The sequence below is a fragment of the Perna viridis genome, chromosome 10 (genome assembly GCF_037379345.1).
Source record: "Perna viridis isolate PV_CMFRI_1.1 ecotype Kerala chromosome 10, ASM3737934v1, whole genome shotgun sequence".
In the NCBI taxonomy this organism is placed as follows: Eukaryota; Metazoa; Mollusca; class Bivalvia; order Mytilida; family Mytilidae; genus Perna; species Perna viridis.
Window position 1 is genome coordinate 5128437 of NC_142454.1, and position 20281 is coordinate 5148717.

General features: G+C 32.8%; 1 protein-coding gene and 1 long non-coding RNA gene across 9 annotated transcripts in view; one reads left to right on the top strand and one right to left on the bottom strand.

The window, feature by feature from the left end:
- The window catches only part of LOC148604248 (uncharacterized), a 30936-nt gene extending 20139 nt beyond the window's left edge, over positions 1–10797 (bottom strand). For 3 of the 7 annotated variants that reach the window (XM_088549331.1, XM_088549327.1, XM_088549334.1), the window contains exons 1-2: positions 2821–2974; positions 71–126 (exon numbers count right to left, since the gene is read on the bottom strand). The gene's annotated coding sequence lies outside the window, so the exon portion shown is untranslated. Of the gene's footprint in view, positions 1–70; positions 127–2820; positions 3018–8077; positions 8130–10642 lie in introns of those variants that run through there. The other 4 variants (XM_088549328.1, XR_015915995.1, XM_088549329.1 and 1 more) reach the window with 4 other exon arrangements.
- A 6783-nt stretch (positions 10798–17580) lies between these two features.
- Positions 17581–19801, top strand: LOC148604250 (uncharacterized). 2 transcript variants are annotated; one of them, XR_015915996.1, is made up of 3 exons: positions 17581–17670; positions 19026–19093; positions 19724–19801. It is a non-coding gene; the product is annotated as an uncharacterized LOC148604250 (long non-coding RNA). The 2 variants fall into 2 exon arrangements; XR_015915997.1 differs by lacking the exon at positions 17581–17670 and adding an exon at positions 17866–18014.
- Positions 19802–20281: the final 480 nt, after the last annotated feature.

The window sequence follows — 20281 nt, forward strand, 5'->3', positions numbered from 1 at the left end:
GTACTACAGTTATTATGAAAAGGTTACATTGTGTAAAATACCAAATAAAATAGAAAAAAATAAATGTTACCTTTGGGTGTGTGGACTGGCCTAATTTCAATTCGTCCAGCTGTTACTTTTAATTTCCTGATAAGAGATTACAGAAAGCTACATTGATTTTTGTTTTAAAAACGGGTTCATGTTTGACAGGTTTTATCGACCCAAGATAGAGATTTCAATATTTCGATTGTGCTAAAAGTATCATATGCCAAGACAAAAATGGCATTCACGTGATTGGTCTTTAGTTTCGCAAGATTTCAGGTTCTCTTATTAGAAGTATTATATAATTAGAATAGCTATGATGTATATGTCAAAGAGACAACAACCTTACGGGGATGAAAATATCGGCCTAAGGCCACCAATTCGTCTTCAATGAACGAGAAGGGGGTCATCATAACGCGGGACATCTTGCAGCTGGCCTTAAAACATCATGGTACAGCGAAATAGTTGGTCATATATACTCAATTAACATAAAAAAATAAACTAAAGGTGAAAACGAAACAAGACATACAGAGGCCAAAAATTCCTTACTTGGATCAGGTGCAAAACATGTGGCGGGGTTAAAATACCCAGGCGTGATCATAACCCTCCCCCTTTGAAATTTGGCCACTGTGGAAAAATATTACACAATCAAACACACCAAATAATCAGTTCAAAAAGGTCTGAGACCTTTGTTACAACAGAAATAAAGTATCATCAATTTAACTTTTATAAATGTGCGCATTGGTTTGATAAGTTTCTTTTTAGATGTATCTAGGTAGGAGCGACATATTTTCAAGAATCTGAAGTTTTATACAAAACGAACCACTAACAACCGGTTTCCTCATTACTCCTCATGTAAAAACTTAAATTGACGTTTTGCTTTTTATACCACAATTTTTAATTCGATAGATGTATTTGGTTAAAAAGCCGTCATCACATATAACGAGAATGAGTATGGTGAATATGTCAAAATATGACAAACATCTGTGGATTAGATTAGATATAGCATGAGTTGAAGGAGGAATCGTCGTAAAACAAAATAACAGAACGAAACTCCTTTCTTCTTAACGCATACATGTATACTAAATATGCACACAAATCATATACGTATATCATGAATTATTCACATACAAGGTCAATGCTTTTAATAATAAAAAAACAAAGCATTTCATCATGTTTTTTACGAAAGTTTAAGTACATTATTTGTTAATATTAAAAAAACAAAAACAAAAAAAAATAAAACAAAAAAACAAAAAACAAAAAACAAAAAAAAAACGAACAAACAAATATGGATTTAAGGTTCAGCTAAAGTCAATATCTAGGAAATTCCTTAATAAAATGTTTTCACCCACAGTTTTATTAAAACATTCAAATTAGCGCATATACATTGCTAAACGCGTCATTATATGGATTTATCGCACAAGCACAAGTCAAATTTAGAAAAAAAACTGTCTTTTTTTTAAACTTCTATATTACATTAACAACAAAAGTGTAAACAACATATTTTAGAATAAATTTACAGCTGTCTAAAGCAAAATTTGAAGTCTGAAATTCATATAGTCTTGTCTCTAAATGCATTATGCAGTTTAAGGTAGCATTAATTTTCTTGAATTTCCTTAAATTTAGATGAATTGATATAATTTATGTCATGGTCAAACTAAATACCAACACCGATAAACATGAAATGGTAAAAATTTCATTCAAATCTGGCAATTTGCTAGCTTGCACTGTACTAGATATTTGGGCTACAATATATTTACATATTTGAATTTCCGAAGAAAAATCTGTCCTTGAAAATCTGTACATTCATTTTAAAATTTAGTGTTTACACTTAACATACTTTGTGAAGGAAGGAAACATGCACATATAAAGACTACTATATAAAGAAGCATTAAGAAAAGTTTCTTGAACATATTAATTGCATTCTTGACATCTTGACTAAAATTATCTTGACAATAAATGTCCTAAATTTTGACTTAATCAAAAACTTAAAATCAGGCAAAAGAAAACTCAAAATTTCAATTTTAAATAATTTCGTTCTATGTAAGCAGTCACATTGATTATTTTTTTTCCATACATATAAAATACATAAGAAATCGTATGTGATTGCGGGATAGTAAAATATGAAACTTATTTATTTTAAATGATAAATTAGGAAATAAGTTGTACTTTTACTTTCATTTGTGTAAAGCCCTTAAATGCCATGTAAAGTTTAAGAGTTTCCTGTTTATTTAAAATTCATTTAAATTGATACAGTTTTATAATATTGTTTTTGATATGTTTATTAACCTCTTTTCCCATGTGTACTGTGTATATTTATCAAGGGTTGCCCTACACAAGTGTCGTGTTCCTGATAATACACTCAGTGATTACATTTTGTTTATCAATTTAGTTTGAACATTTTTTGGTTGCTACATTCTAGATCGTTCCTTTGATTGATTAACATGATGAAGTTATTATTTTTTTTCATAACCTTGACTTACGTCTATAGAAATTATCAGTATATAACTACTTGAGATTTTTAACTAAAATTAATCTCATACTATAGTACATGAAAATCGCTCAATGCATCACAAACTTCATATAGCACGAATGTTGATGCTAAAATACAATGGTAAAACGTCTTCATAGGATAATAAAATACTAAGAACTTCAGATATTGAGGTATGTTACAATGCCAATATAAAGTGTCTCGCAGAAGACACCTTTCTTCCGCGCTTGAATACAATTAATTTGCATTCTTTATTTTGTAATTCTCCGTGTCTTAATCATAGATTTAAAATAGTGGAAAACTCATACCCAGTTCACAACAGCTGAAGTTAAGATCCTTTCCAAAGAAAAAATATTCTAAATGAAATAAAATAATAACACAGTCTATGTATATTTGCAAACTGATTTCAGGATCCAAGCTTATTTACAGATAACGAAGAGGATTGGTTAATCTTATACTACAATGTATATTATCTAAAGACTGATATACATATATACACAAAGTTAATCTGACAGAAGACTGAATGACTGGTAATGTTTTTGTCCTTTGTCATATTTCATGCATTTTACGACGAAAAAGATTTATTAGTCTATTGAACAGATCCTTCTCTGTACTAGTCCAACACGTGGATTTTCTTGTGCTAGATCAGAGACCGCAGGCAGACATGCCACCCCAGTCGGACACATTTTTCATATTCCGACCCAACCTGTTGACACTCTGTCCTCTTAAGTACTACGTGACCTAGCGACTACCATTTTGAAAGTCTTTAGCGTAGTCGAACGGGGATAGGGCCCTTTAGCCATTAAGAATCATAGAAAACATAACTCTGTCAGTATATTAGGATTGTAAATGATATACATTTATGGATTATTTTTTAACACTTCCTTGTATCGTTAATTTTCGTTGCCCACTACTGTCGCGTAATTATTTTTCCTAAAAAATCTTGTAAATATACTAATTTGTAATGTAACAAGTATGTTTTTTTTCTGTGTACTTCAGTTCAATAAGGGTTTACCAGAATAAATGATATATGTAACCGAAAAGTGTAAAGTTGATCGAAAGTAATGACGTCACAACCCTAAAAAAACATTGTGTGATAATTTACGATCAAATTTACACTAACGACTTTTTGTGAAATCAAAGTCAAAGCATAAAACAGAAACAATGGGGGACTGTGTACTTTCACACGAGCAAACCATAATTAATTTACGTTTTAATTGAGACTACCACGTCATCTTAAACCTGAGATCCAAATACCTTTTTTTTTCTTATTACTCAAAATTAATTAGGGAGTTTGGTCGCTTATAAATATATTTATAACAGACGATGGAAATGAATTTTGTGTTTTAAATCTTCAATGGTGAAAGAAAATTGCACGATTCCACTTTTTATCAGACAGAAAAAGAAATATTAGTGAACTACTTATGCCATGTTTACAAACTAGCTAAAGGAGCAGAAGGGAAGTTTAAAAAAAAACGTCATCATTTGATTACATGTGCAGGACTTAACGTTTCGTGGAGAAACTATAAGTGTACTTTTTTGGCGAGCGACTCACGTCGACGTATGATCTCTCTCTAATTTTTAAAGTATATTATAAATACAAATAGAAGTACTTTCCTGTGACACTAATAAACATTGAGTAATGAAGAATGTTTATTAGTTTATTTTATACATTTCAAGACGACTAGAACGATTTACTGGCCAATCGAACAGGCTCTGTTCTGAAACAGTCCAACATTTTAACATACGTAAAATCATCTTACTCAAAGCTAGTAAATTCATAGTAAAAGATTCTGTGCTCATATTCTACCAGTATGCATCTCGATCTTTTTTTTATTTCAATATTGATCATAATTCATTTTTTTTTGCACCTGGTCCATGCTCTAATGCTCTAATGCTCCCAGTTTTTAGTGGAGTCCGAGTTGCTCATTTACTCTTGTTACTTTGCATGTATTATTTTGTTCATTTTATGTTCTGTGTTGTGTATGTATGTTTTCCATGTTTGGTCATTGTTCCTGGATTACATTCTTTTGATTTCCGCGAGAATCTTGGTTCTCTTGATTACTCTTTCAATGTTAAATAATCTGTGACTACTTAATTATCATTATCCTTCGTTCTTCAATACCTCTTAACCTTCCTTAGCGTTCTTTCTTACTGTTCCAGGTTTCTGTTCCGTAACAATTATTTTGGTATTACCTATTTGAAACGGCTGTGATTTTCCATTTTTAACCTATTCGTGGATTCCCAATATTGCTTTCCCTATTCTGATTTTAATGTATTATAATATTTTACCCTTAATGAGTATGATAGTGCCCTAAAAACAAAATCAGATACGACCTCAGCTGTTTGATTGATCACTGTTACGCCTGGTGTGTTAAATTGTAAAGGTAAAGAAATATACCCCATCGGGGGGGGGGGGTACTTCCTTTATGCGAGTATATACAGATGTGCTGCTGGAATGGGTCAGTTTTTTTTTCTACAGTTGAAATATATGATTGGGTCATAATTTTTTTTCAGTGCCTATGCCAATGGGTTGTTATTTCTGAGGTATACTATATCGGTTTGTAATATATCTATAATTTTAATGTATAATATATCGCTAAGATAAACTTTCCAATTATCAGCAATTAATCTTCAAGTAGTGTCTGCTTCAGCTGCAAGCCATGGGGAAAACTTAATATATAAGGTAACGAAATGATAAATTACAGATATTTTGGATTTGGTCAAAAGATTTAGCAGCCATGTACCCTCTTATCAAATTCCTTGTTAGTTACACAGCAGTAGAATATATGAATGGTTAAGTATTTCACGTTGAAAAATACATGAATGCAGACGTGACCCCCCTACATACCATTCCATATTTCCAGATTTTATATGAAAATAACAGTAATTTATCCCTGCATCCTTTACTATACTGCAGATTTGTCGGTCGGTCTTTTCTTGCCTTCTGAATTGTAAACAAGGATACAAATATGTGCCTCATCCGAAATCTTAAAAAAGTTTTTAAGATTAAATTGTCAATATTAACATCTTATCGTAGTTGATTCCACAACAACTAAACAAATACTAACAGATATGTGTCCACTAAACTAGTCGTTAATCTAACGTCTTCAAGGTCAAATGGCAAACCCCTATATATAGTACCAAAAACACCCTGAACCTGGATCAATGCACTGTAAGAGCATAATCTGCGTGTATGTTGATCAAAAGTAGCCGAAATAAATAAAGTTGAGAATGTGTACTTTATAATCACATTTAAAATTTAGTACAAAAGTAAGTGTATGAATACCGTTCACATGTGTGAGTAATTTGATTCACTACTGTCAGTTAGCAGAAAAGGTAAAAATGTGGATATTCAGTAAAATTTTTTCAAGTCAATTTTCTAAACAATTTTTACTATCTTCGTACCACTAGAATAATGATTTTAAAAACTTTTTTCCCATGCTTTGCGATGATATTCAACATTAGGACGTCAATTGTCCTGGGAATTCACAGCGAAACTTTGAAAATTACTTTTTTAACGTCTGAAATAATGGTAACGTTAGAAGTGGTTAGTGATACCCAACACTGATTTTACTTCCCCTACATTTCACTTTGAAACGCTTTTGCCCATTCAGGAGCATTGTGACTATTTCATTTCTTTTTCCCATTTTATTCTTAACTTCGTCATTCCATTTTGATTTGTACTTCTTTGTGATTGTGGGTTCGGTATTTTTGTCACCCTCGGACAAGGTGAGCTAAAAAGGAAAAAAAAGATGGAGCCAATTAAAGGCGTGAAACGGTATTATCTGTTTTATTCCCTTCATTATGGCATCATATATTCAAAACAACATTTTTGAAAGAATATGGTTAATAGTAGCACTTTTATATTTCGAATGTTAAAATAGACAACCCGGAATGTTGGTTGAATATCACCATTTGCAATATCAAAACCACGTATAATATTTTGCCATCATATTATAAATTGAGACAGTAATTTCTGAATCAAAATTTTGCATTTCACCGTTAACAAATAATAAAGGTAAAATCATATTTCAACACGACACGACGCATAAAGATAGAGAATATGTATAACTGAAAAGCATGAATTATTCGGCTGGTTTTTACCATGAATCACCTCTACCATAGGCAGTGTGAACTCTGTACAAACTATATATGCAAAAATAGTTGAATACTTAATTAAATTGAAACCAACGCTACAGTTGTTTTACCTGCAATTGATATGCTCTCCAAAATATAGTAAGTGATCATTAAGATCCAGGCATGTTATCAGCCTTGATCAAAATTCAATGGAAATTTATTTGATTTTTTTTTTCTAAAAAAAAACTACACTTATCTACTTTAACGAAATATCAGAGATATTATCCCCTAACGCAGCCCCTACTATATGACTAGATTAACTTTTCTAAGAAATCACAAATTGAATTGGACGGGTTTTGTAACCAGGCATTGGTCGTCTTCAACGGAGTCTGTCTATCAATTTAAGTATTTTTTTTCACTTGAAGGCTAATTCGACCTTCCAATGTCATTGGTTTTTAGTTTTATTTTCTCATTGTATCTTTGTGTTCGGTCTGAATTTACGGGGTCTTGAGGTTATTCACTTTTACTACAATACATTTTGCTTTCTAGTTTTTTGGTTAAATTGTGACTGCTTTAATTTGTGTGAGATGGAAATAAGTTTGTCGAATATTTTTTTTCGTGACCTTGATGGAGTAATCAAGAGAACCAAGATTCCATGGAAATCACAAGAATGTAATCCAGGGACAAATACTAGACACGGAAAAGAGACAAACACAACAAAGAAAAGAAAATAACCAAAATAAAGCATACACAGTACATGTAATAAACGTAAATGAGCAACTCGGACTCAACTAAAAACTGGAAGCGTGGACCAGGTGCACCGGTAGGGTATATACGTTGAAGGTTATACGTTGGAGCATGAGTTGCCTTTCCATTCTTATGCATATAAATGCATATTGGCTATAGTCGGTGTTTACTAAACTTTGACTTAACGTCTTGCATGTTGTACATCGTCCAGTAACTCTAATAAGGCTTCGCCACGTGACCTTGGGAATTTACGAGAAAGGGATCCTCCCCCCTTTTTTTAAAACCATAGGAAGAGGAATGATTGTTAATATAGTAAAGACAACGGTATTATCAACAAAATTTTCTTATACGGAACTATAATTAAATGAACCATTTCTTCACCATAATAATAAAGAAATTTTAATAATTGCAAATTAAAAAAATCGGTTGTCAGTTTTGAATGCTTCAATAGTAGAAAATCAAGCCTAGGAGATTACAAGCTCTAATTTTTTTTAAAAGAAAACACAAAACACATATGCAAAACATAAAAGACTAAAAACAAAACAAAACTAGTAATAGGTAGATTATTATGTCAAAGCTTTCATCAATTGACATCCTATTTAGAAGAATATGCTAATGTTGCTTATGGAAAGTTAATGTGTTAAATCAGTGTTACTATAAATAGCTTGAGCGGTACTACAGTTATTATGACAAAGTTACATTGTGGAAAATACAAAATGAAATACAAAAAAGTGTTGCCTTTGGATGTGTGGGGCCAATTTCAATTCATCCAACCGTTACTTTCAATTTCCTGATAAAAGATCACAGATCGCTACATAGATTAGTTATCAAACCGGTTAACATAATGACAGGCATTATTGAACCAAGATAGAGATTTCAATATTTCAATTGTGCTAAAAGTGTCATATGCCAAGACAAAAATGGCATTGACGAGATTGGCCTCCATTTAGAAGTATTGTTTATTAGTATTATCAATTTAACTTAAAAGTTGTGTGCGTATTTGTTTACTTTTGTTTTCTTTTCTAGATATGTCTAGATATGGGCGACACATTTTCAAGTATCTGAAGTTTTAGACAAACCGAACCACTAACCACTGGGTCCCTTATTACTCAAATGTAAAAGCAACCATATCATATTGTCGGCGTGCTTTGCAGCTCGTGTACATGCTACTCATGTTTTTGACATAAAAAAGATAAATTATGTATTAAACTTCAATTGACGTGTTTTTGGTATACCCGATAAAAACTGATTTAAAGTAAAGCAAAGGAAAGGGTAAGGTTCGGTTATGGCCAATTTTGGACACAAAATGTGAAATTGTTCAAAATAAAGATTTTTATCGTTTTTGTACACATAAGTGTTTACACCAGCTAGTTTGATCATATTTAGGCCAAAACAGAAAGGCATCTCGTCTTTGTAGAACCAAAAAATTACGTAATCATTATGATGAAAAATCAATAAAATCTCAACATTTCAGCATATTTTTGACGGTTTTTGTGAAAAAAAAAACATGTTCATTCTTGATCTTTACATATATTCCGTAGTATTGTAAGATACAACATATATGTCAATATTTTGGATAAACACGGATGCGGCCACTCCCGTATTAGGTAAAAATCATAGAAAAACAGGTGCAAAAATGCAACAAAATTGAAGATTTCACTAATATGTTAATTTTCACCGCTATTAGGTCAACAACATTCATGATATCGCAAAAATTGGCTGACATGTATTTTCTACAACCATTATCCTTTCAAATGAACTACATGTAACTAGTATAGACCAAAACAAATCTTTCAAAAATGGAGAATACTGGGGCCAAAATAGGGCCTTACCGAACTTACTAGTATTTACGTCCCGTGTACACGACCTAATTAGGTAACATTTTTTTTCTCGATGCATTTAAGGAATAACTGTTATATTTTCCGGTCTATGAGGAAAAATCCTCAATCACGTGGTGCACGCTAAATAACCTGCTACAAGTGTGCACCACGGACATTTATTTTTTAAAGACCGCAAAATTATAACAACCATTAATAGTTTAATTTCAGTATCAAAATTTAAGGAATTAATCAGAAAAAGATTGATGACGTCTTAGTCACATTACAAAATTTGGTCTATGAGACGATAGACAAAAAAAAATATCCTGTAAGAAAGCGTGTTACTTCTGAAATTAAATTGTATACAGTCAAATACAAATAAGAAAAATGAATTTTATTTTGTTTATATTGCGTGTGATTTCGGGTTGTTACTTATTTTTTTTAATGAAGAATGGCAAATGGGAGATATATGTAAGTTATGTGCGTAACGCCCTCAAAAGCTGAGTAAATTTCCAGAGTGTTCTGTTTATTCAGAATTCATTTAAATCGATTCAATTTCAAAATATCCCTTTAGATGCATTATAAAACTCTCTTTCCATGTGTACAGTGTATATTTATCAAAGGTTGGTCTACACAAGTGTCACTGTTCCTGATAAGACATACATGTACACTGATAACATGTTTGTTTATCAATTTAATTTGAAAATTTTTGGTTGCTACGGAGCTAGTAGTTTGTTCAATTAAGATCTTGCTGAACGTTCCCTTGATTGGTTGATATGATGGAGTTAAAATGTTGTTAAAATTTTATTTTGTTTGCTGACGTATAAAGTAGTGATCGGGATATAACGTCCTTCAAATTTTTAACTTAGGTTAAATAGTACATGTACATCGCAAAATACATTATAATTACATTCATATGGTACTAAAGCTGATGCAAAATTTCGACGGTAAAATGTTTTTGTTTTTGTTTTTTTTTTTTACAATTGTTTTTTTACAAACTTTTTTTTACAAACTTTAAGTGTACTTTTATAAGATAATTAACTGATAAAGGTTTGAATACAGTTAATAGTAAACAGTCTTTCCTAATTTCAATGACAAGTAAATATAGTCAAATAAAAATATTGAATTAAAATAAATTTCGTTAATATCATCATATTAAGATAAGCTAATACTAGCATTTATTTAAATCATCCAGCAATTGTTAGTTACCCCTTATGTCATCCCAAATTGACATACATATACTGTTGGTGCGCATAACAATGTCAATTTCAAAATAACCTTCAATGCTGGAAATTTTAAAATCCGACCGTGTTATATTTACTATAACCATCTTTGTCCTGTCTGAAGTCTAATATTTTAAAATACACAGTCAAGGTGTCTCGCCAAAGACACTTTTCTTTCGCTCTTGAATACTATAAACATGCATTTTTCATTTTAAATGTGTTACTATTCTATACATATATTTAAAGTAGTTGAAAATTCATACCCTGTTCAAAGCAGATGAAGTAAAAATCCTTTCCAAAGGTATAACTGACCTAATTACACAGCCTGTATCTGTAAGATTTAAATTTTATCTCCAACTTTAGGTTAGTTAATATACTCTTTCAGATACAAGGATATTTCGTTAATCTTACACTATTCTAGTAATATCTACAAATAGATTTTGATAATTGTTTAATGTCCTTTGTCAGATATTCATACAATTAAGGACGAGAACGATTAACTTATCAATCGAACAGACCCTGCTTCGGCGACATACAGAACCAGATTTTTATTGTGCTTGCTCACAAAGGCAATAGACCACAAGTGGGCATGCCATACCACTCGGACGCATTTTTCTCCCGGCCAACCAATCGCCACTGTATCCCCTCAGATAATGCGTGACTTAGTGATTCAGGGCCGATCCTGATATTTTGAAAAGGAATGATTTTGTTTGTTTGTTTGTTGGGGATTAACGTCCGAGCAGCAATATTTCAGCTATATTCAGACGATGAACATGAAAAGGATGATAAAAGGAACATGACATGATGATGAAATGAAAAAAAAAGGATGGGACACAAGGATAATAGGGTCGACAAATTTTGATTGCAACTAGAAAAAGGGGGATGGGTGAAGTCGGGTAATTTAGCCTCCTGTGGCGGTTCCTACTCCTACCGAATACCACAGCAGGGTTCTTTAACGTGCGAGGAACATGTAACATGTCAGGGGTACTCCATTCCACCACCTGGGGCACACATCCCAGTTGCTCTGTGGGCAGAGCGCCTGGCCACTGTCTAGGTTTCTGAGCACTATTTAGTCGCCTTTTAAGACAAGCTTAGCGCTGCTGCAGGCCTGTACTTTTAACAACCGGACTTGCACGGGGCGAAAAGTCATGATGCCAGCCGAGGTTCCTCAGAAAAAAAGGGGTGCTAGGACATTAAGTGCCATTTTTTTTCCGTCAATTTTCCACAAAAAAAGGAGTGCCAAATTTCTTCACCCCTCCCCCTTTTCTTGAGTCACTGCTGAGTCCGGGGATCGAAATACTCGAAGCAAAGATGCTTCACTGGGACCAACGAGGCACGAACAGAAAATAGAATGACCCTCATATTGATCAATTTTTTTTCATATCAAAGGAAACCACGATAATGTGGCTTAAAATAAACTTGGTATACAAATCGATATCATACATGTGTACAATTCAAAGCCTTACAGATTAAACAAAACAAAACAATCGAAACTCCGAAAAATGTGTTAGTATATTAGGATCGAATACGATACGTTGATTATTTCTAGCACTTCATTTTCTCACTTATGAGACAAGAAAATTCCTATTAGCTGTGATTACCTTATCTCACCCACGGGTTGAGACAGAACACGTGCGCTTGAAAATCGGAATTTTTAGTTTCAGTGTAATAGATATCTCCAATAGACGAAGTACAAAGATATTTTCAATCGGCAAAGGGTCGATCAGAATATGATTTTACAGTTCCTTAAGATTGCAACCAAATTTTGCACAACATGAAAGTGTTATCTCCTTTTTTTCAGTGAATTTCAATGCTTTTTATGTACTGTATTTCTCTTTAAACGTTGCGGTAATCAAATACCAACATTTAACTTTAAGAAATGGTGTAGTTGTGCCACCCATTGACTAAATTTTGCGTTGAAACTCTCTTAATCGGAAAACAAACCAACCGTTCAGTGTCAATACAGTAAAGATGCCTATTTATTTTAGACGCATAATTAACCATTTAGCTAGAAATGAAACCATGCGAGATTATAAATAGTCACCAATTATAAAATTGAAATATAAAGAGGAATGCTGAGTACCAATTGGAAAAGCTGTCTTTAGATATTTCATGCAGGCTTTGGTGGACAAAAGGGAATGTGGTTCCGATCAAGAAACTTGTATAAAGGAAAGGGCCTCAGGGTATTATTTGCCGCTCATATTTGGGCCATTTGTTTAAAAAGAGTATCATACATGTAACCCCCGAAACAACCTGACGTATCACCCATGCACATTTTCTACGGTAACCGCCTCGTAATAAATTAAAATGAAATTTTGCATAGACGATAGCATAAGAATTTCGATAATGCATTTCTCGGGAACTTTGTCATTTTTTGGTCTTGATTTATTGCTTTTTTTCTATTAATTCTAATCCTGTTTGACTATTTTGGTCATGTGTACGTTATTATAACAGAGTTTTAGGTGCATGGCAAATGTTTCTGCACTATAAACGATTGTTGAAATTATATTCTAAGTCATTTACGAGTATGTTAATGTACTTGTACGGGAAACAATGGGTTAAGAAACTAAGTGCTTTTATATGACACATAGGTGTCTATGGAATAACTTATAGCACTTGAGCTATAAAGCTGAGACATGTAGCTAGTTGATATGATGATGCATTTTAGGACATGATTTATTTTAATAATTGTGACTTAAGTTTGAATAATTTAACACACAGTTTCGACCTGGAGGTCGATACATTGATATCAAACCTGAAAATTACGCAAACGGGTACACTGTTACATTTACGATGTATCATGATTTTTTTATGTGTATGTGTTTTTTTTAAAGCTCTTCGTGCTCAGAATGCTGAATTTTAAAATTAAACAGAGAGTTCAATATTAACTATTTATAACAATAAGCTTAGTTGAGATACTGTAACATATGAATTCGATCTCCGTACTTTCCAGTCCATGGGTTGGGAGGGTCCACAGTGTACACCCCCAACTCATCAACTTCATGGTGATTTTTAGGTACCTTAATACCTCCCATTATCGAATCAAGTTGTCGCCAAAGAATATTCTCGGATTCTTTTTCAGTATAAGCCTATATTTGTACCCAACTGGACTCAATTGTTTGAGCGTCTAAGCCTTTTTGGGGTAGCATGTGATGGCAAACTAAGCATCGTAGGTATCATCGTATAGCCCAATAAGTCAGGTTTACAATGGTACCAGAAAAAATGTGGTAACAATTAAGATTTTGCAGTAAAATGAAAAAATGTTACCCCACCCCGCCGAAAAATCGCTTAAATTGACATATTTTTCAATGTCAAAACCCTTAAAGTATTTATGCTTCAGTAAAAATGGCTTATATGGTATTTTCTGTTTATTACTATCACAATTCATACTTCTGGGGTCCTTTTGATGACTTGTGGCGATTTTCATAGTCAGAATTTATATTGAGCTATGCACCATCTGTGTAACAAGATGATTGACTGAGATATCCACTATATTTTTCAATATTTGAATTGATGTTCCCATGTCTATTCCTTCCCAATGCACATTATTCATATTTGCCAGATCTATTATAGTACTCCCATCGTACGGCGTATAGCTCATAAGTTCTCAACATCGTTCATCAACATGTTTAATACAAACGTCATGTGCTATTGTGCATGTATCGTGCAGCAATAATCAAAAAACAATTTCGAAGTCTTTCTTAATGTGTTATTAATGTATACCAAATACCAAATGTATTTTCTAGGCCTAGGAATATATGCTTTAAAGTGGCGGCTTAAAATGGCTTACAATAGCTTAAAGTGGCTTAAAGTGGACTTACAATCTCAATTTTTGACCGATATTCCTTTAAGTTTGTTTATAGTCTTCCTTCGTGCATTGCTTTACGTGTACTACATGAAAAAGGGATAACATACTAACCCTGAACATGTCTTAGAGCAGATACCAATTTCAACTTACTCAACTTTATATTTAAAAGCTAATTATTGATTCATTCTACCCAGGCTGGTCGTTGTTAAAAATAAACACTTTGAATAGGGAAACATAACTATAAAGTCAATTAAGATAATTTGGTCCATATTCTTCATCTTTAATAATATAAGCAGCTTTAAGAAGAGTGATCAGAGTTGTCACAGATTTTTCATTCGTGATAAAAAAAATGGACCCTCATCGTCTGATAATGTGATGTCTGAAATATGTCGCGATACATTTATGGACGGTAAGATAAAACTTCGCTCAATTATGGGATAGGTAGTGATTTATTCCAGTACTAGTCCATATAAGATTCGGACACTGCCTATGATACTGGGGCTCTACAAAACCTAGCCGACTAAACAATGCTTTTCGGTCTTCAGATGCTACATTTCTAATGTTACTATAGTTTGCTTTTTTCTGTATTCAAATCTTTACTTTTGAGAAAACAATACATTCCTCTCACACTGAAATCATCTTAATCAAAGCGAATTTAGAACAATAAATCTTGCAAAGTACTAATTACATGTACAATTTATATAAATTTTATCTCAAAAGTACAACACCCAAATGAAAAACTAAGACTGGTTATGTGGTCTGTAACTTATTATGAATAAGAAATGAAAGTGAATTCTGTGGGTTTTGACATGCATGAATCACTTCTGTCTGATATTTTAAAGACTGCTTCTTAAGATCAGCTGGGCTATAGTTGTATAAATGTTCTTTTTCCAGGAGTTAACTTAAAGCTAATGTTTTATATTGGTTCCATGCATATATATCATGCAAATTGAAGGGTTATGGTACTAAAGCATATACCATCCATTAAACCCGGGTTTTACCCACCTTTCATTCTGAAGTACCTATACCAAGTCAGGACAGTTGCGGCGGTTTTCCAACTGTCCGGTTTTTACCCTGATGTTGTCAATTGTCATACGTACTTTCCTTTCAGAGCATTCCTTTTCACTACTGCCTAGATTTTATCAGTTGGGTAATTCTGTTTTTACTGTCATGCATGTAAAAGGGACTCAGAACTTTTTAACTGATTTTAGGTGTGTTTAATTGTGTAATATTTTTCCACAGTGGTCAGATTTTTAAGAGGGAGGGTTTTGATCAGGCCAAGTACTGTTTTGCGCCTGTCTCAAGTCAGGAATTTCTTACCTCTGTTTATTTTGTTTCGTTTTCACCTTTAGTTTATTGTTTATGTGACTTGAGTATATATATGCTGCTCTTTCGCTGTACCCGTGTATAATGATGTTTTGGGGGCCAGCTACAGCCTGCCCTGTGGTATGAAGATTTTCGTCCTCGTTCAATTAAAGACCAATGGGTGGCCTTGGGCTGTCATTTTCATTCCGATGGGGTTGTTGTCTCTTTGACATCTACACCATACCTATTCTCGTTGTAACTTTATGTATATAATCTTAGTATAGTACTTTTTCTTTTTTTAAACAATTATTTCGTACTACAGAATTGCAGCAATAAAATGTGTGAGCTTAATTCGTTTAATCAACAACATTACGTATCACAACCAGGTCGAAATCTGAACGCTTATTTTCATGCCTCAAACGTGTTTCTTGAGTTCTATTTAAACTAATGCCAGTTTGTTCTATGATTTTTATAATTCTCGAAATTAAAAGTTGACTCATTTTATAAGAAATTTATTTTCTGTTCCGTGAATGGTACGTTGTGTGAAAGTGAACCGTTTATGTTGTTCGGTACATGTTTTTACGATATGTATATGTTAAAAACAAACCTGACGAAGATAATCTTTGATTACCACTCGAGTCTTGGTTTCCTTGACAACCATTCGGTTTACTGTTTTGTGTTTGACATTTTATTATTATTAATATTTATTATCTTCAATGCTGTTTTCTATAAACAATTGAATTCACACGAATATACTGTTCAAAATTCAATTCTCGAACTTATTGGTAAACACTCATTAGTCGAGATTTGCTGAAAGAAGTATATAATCGATTCGTGACAAATAAATGAACTTTTATATTTTTACTCGTGAGTACTTTTCTAGAAACAAAATACAAGAAAAGGCTGCAATTGCGGAGCTTGAAACTATCTATAAATGCGCTAGTAAATATTGTCATAAAATAGGTAGCCATTATAGCATTCTGAAAACAATATTCATAAAACAAAGGACGCCTTACTTAAACCAGGTCTTACATTTATACAATATTGAGCACAGGTAGAAAGTATCCACGAGGGAAGTGCGGAAATGTAAATATAATAATAACTTGTTTTTCTATTCAATACCTTGCAATTTCAGTTCTAAACTTCGAGCTTTAAAAATCAGGCAGCTGCTACCCGTGAAAATAACAAGACCGGGGACAGAAACCTAGACACCTGTCAGTGTTAATAAATATCATTAAATTACCATCACATATATTACACCTGACAATGTTTAAATGGTTTACTGCATTAAGGAGTACACCCACCAACTTTCAAATCTTTTAATTTAAATGTGTGACCCTGAATGTACATGTACATTTTTGTAATACACTCTATGGTTGCTGTTTAAATTTTAACTTAGTAACAATTATTTCACAGTTTGAATCTCTCTGTCTCTCTCTCTCGCTCTTTGACTACTGAAATCTTAAAAGCAATTCAGTGTCTATTTCCGAAAGAGTATAGGACACTTGTATTTCCGATGTATCTTGGATGTTCCACGTAAGGAGTCGATATAATGATGTTTGTTGTATGTTTTTGTTTTTACCCTTTATTTCCTTTATCTTTAGTTTTATGTCCATCCTTAGTCTCTTTCTGTAAATGCCTATGTATTTGTTGTTGTTTTTCTTCAACAAATGAACTCGAGATAAAGTTAGATCCTTACGATGCACACCCAGGTAGCACGAACCTATTTCGAAACATTTTTTAGAGTTTATCGGTAGTTTGCAAAAACATTTTCAGCAGAACATTTTAAAATCGTTTTTAAACTTTAAGACAATAGAGACTATATATAATTACATTATTATTTAACAATTTAAAAATTGACCGAACAAGAATATTATACCCACGCATTATACATGTACATGCAATACTAGTCTTCTTAATTTGTCATGAATATTTGATTTACAATAAATTCATCCCAGTTTACTGTTCCTTGTCTTTCATTTAACCAACATCGATGATATATAGATAAAGGCCTCTCCACAGAAATAATAAAATAATAGTGTAAATGGTGTTCCACATGCTGTTACTGAAATAGGTTAGAGCAAATCTTTATCAGTGTGCGTATTGTCTTATACACATGTGCAATGAGTACACACTATTTTGAAGACAATTTAAAGAACTGGATCTTTCCAACAAGATGTAAGTACAGTTCTTCCTCTTAAGATAGTTAAAAACTGTATACCAAAGTACTTTTAATAATACTATAATCTGCGTAACCTTGTTTTATAAACATAGCTGGTCAATTAATCATTTTACAATTCCTAGTCAGTAGACAACGTCACGCTGTGAAGAAAAACACACTCAAGTGATTTCTGATTTGTTTTTATTTTGTTTTTGTAATGCCCCGGAAATTTGTACTGCTCCGGAAAATTTACGTGTTTCTCCGTTTCCAGTTTTGTATAATATTGATTCAATTTCATGTCCGGAACATAATGACGCAATCAAAATTTATATCAAGCAATTAGGTGTTGACCCCGCACGGAGTAAGTTTTATACTTTAAATTTGATAATTTTCTTATGATAGATAAGTGTCTCGGTGAATTAATTGATATGTTTATGTTACCGAACTTTGTATAAATATTTGTATTTTGAGCGTCACAAAGAACGACCTAGATATTAACCCGGTCACTAGTTTTTACATACAAACTTGGTACTTTTAATGTATCTGTCAAAGGGAACAACTATCTTCTGAATGAGTAATCAAGGGAATCAAGGTTATAGCGGTAATCAAAAGAATGTGATCCAAGGACAAAAACCAGACATTGAAAACAGACATACACAACAAAGAACATAAAGTAACTAAAATCATACATACAAAGTAACAAAAGTAAATGAGCAACTAGGACTCCACTAAAAACAGGGAGTATGGACCAGGTGCACCGGTAGGGTAAGCGTCCTCTGCTTTTCTAGAAACACCCGTCGAGTTGCTCATAAAAAAGTCAAGTCCGGGGTAGACAAACGAGGGAAGGAAAACTATGACCCATATAGACGTTTGTTGTCAACAGATTACAATTATTTTGAGTTGTGTATTTTCCAACAGTTTTGCATTAAAGATGTATGTTTAAAACACTTTTCATTGTCATGATAGTTGTATAAATATTGTGATTTAGTTTATGAGTACTTAGGCTGATATTTTTCATTGAATCTGGCAAGAACAATTATTTTGAAACTTTGCAAGTTATTTTCAGAATTTATAACATTACTTCATGTCCTGCATGTATAGAAAGCCAAATTGACAGAAACATTGGACCATGTACACTACATATATTGTCAAAATTGGATTCATAATATTATATATGTTATGTTAGTTTTGAATATTATGATTTGTTTGTATATTTTTGTTTGAAAAATTGTTTTTTGTTTATTGTAGGTTTTTACCCTCTCCGTTTGTTTGGATCGAGCTAATACATTTCACAGTAGTTTTGATTATATAACGCTTGTCATTTGAAATTTATTTCTTTATAAGAATTAAACATGATCCCTCTCTTTTGCAGGGGATAAGGATTACAAAAGAAGCTCATACCCAATGATTTAAAAAACCAAGATGATTAATTTTTTCAAGGTAAGTTTTATATAGTGATGAGAATCTGATTGGACCATGACAAGTGATCATGGCATTTGTTAGTCTTATCGTGTGTCTGTTCATTCATTTGACTGCAGTATGCAATAACTGTTTTACATAAATCAGTAGCGGATCTAGAAACTCCGAAAAGGTGGGGGAAATATGGCCTTTGAGGGGCTCACTATTTGTAGTATCATTAATTTTCTATAAAATCAATTTCTTTTTTCAAATATAGAGGGGACCTGGGCCCCTCTTGGATCCACCTCTTGTTTTGCTGAACTTCGATGAAGTTTTAATTATAGAACGCATGTATGAAGTTTGGTTCCATGTATATCCACTTCCTGCTTGAAAAGGACATATATTTTAAAGGTGTACATAGCTCTGCTCACAACAATTTCAACTTAAAAAATCAATTCATGGTTTTTCAAAGTGCAAATAAAATCTTGATACAAAACAGCATGTTTTAATCTAGCAGACAATAGTATTTCCATGATGGACCCATACAAGTGTGGCAAAAAAAAGTAATATGTAATTGATAGTATGTATATTTTTTTCCTTCAGTTTTTCAATTATAACTACTGTAGGTATATATATCGTTACAATACCATTAATCCTGTCTTTTTTTTTCAGGAAACCAAAGAACGGAAATGGACGCTGCTTGAGATGTCTGAAGATGAATAAGTGAACTGACAAAACCTATCGTTGAAATTTCGTTGGTTTGTTGTTACACCTACCAAATACTGTAGCAATATATGAGTAATCAAGGGAACCAAGCGGTATTCTAAAGAATGTAAAACAGGGACAAAGACCAGATTTGGAAAACAGACATAAAAATAAAGAAATACAGTACATACAAAATAGCATAATCAAATGAGCAACTTGAACTCCATTAAGCCTGTGAGCATAGACCAGGTTGGCCGGTAAGGTAAGCGTCCTTTGCTTTTCTAGAAACACCCGCCGAGTTGCTCATAAAAATCAAGTCCGGGGTAGACGATAGAGAAAAGAAAAACTATTACACCTTGAACAAATCAGTTTTCATGGCGCAGATGGATACACCGTAGCCATCCAGGAGTTCATGATGACGACCATAAAACTTCTGTAGTGATGACTTCGACCTTGTAGTAACATAACCCTTTTCAAGAAGCCTATTTGTTAGAATTATAGCGCGATACAAAAAGTCTGCGTAGT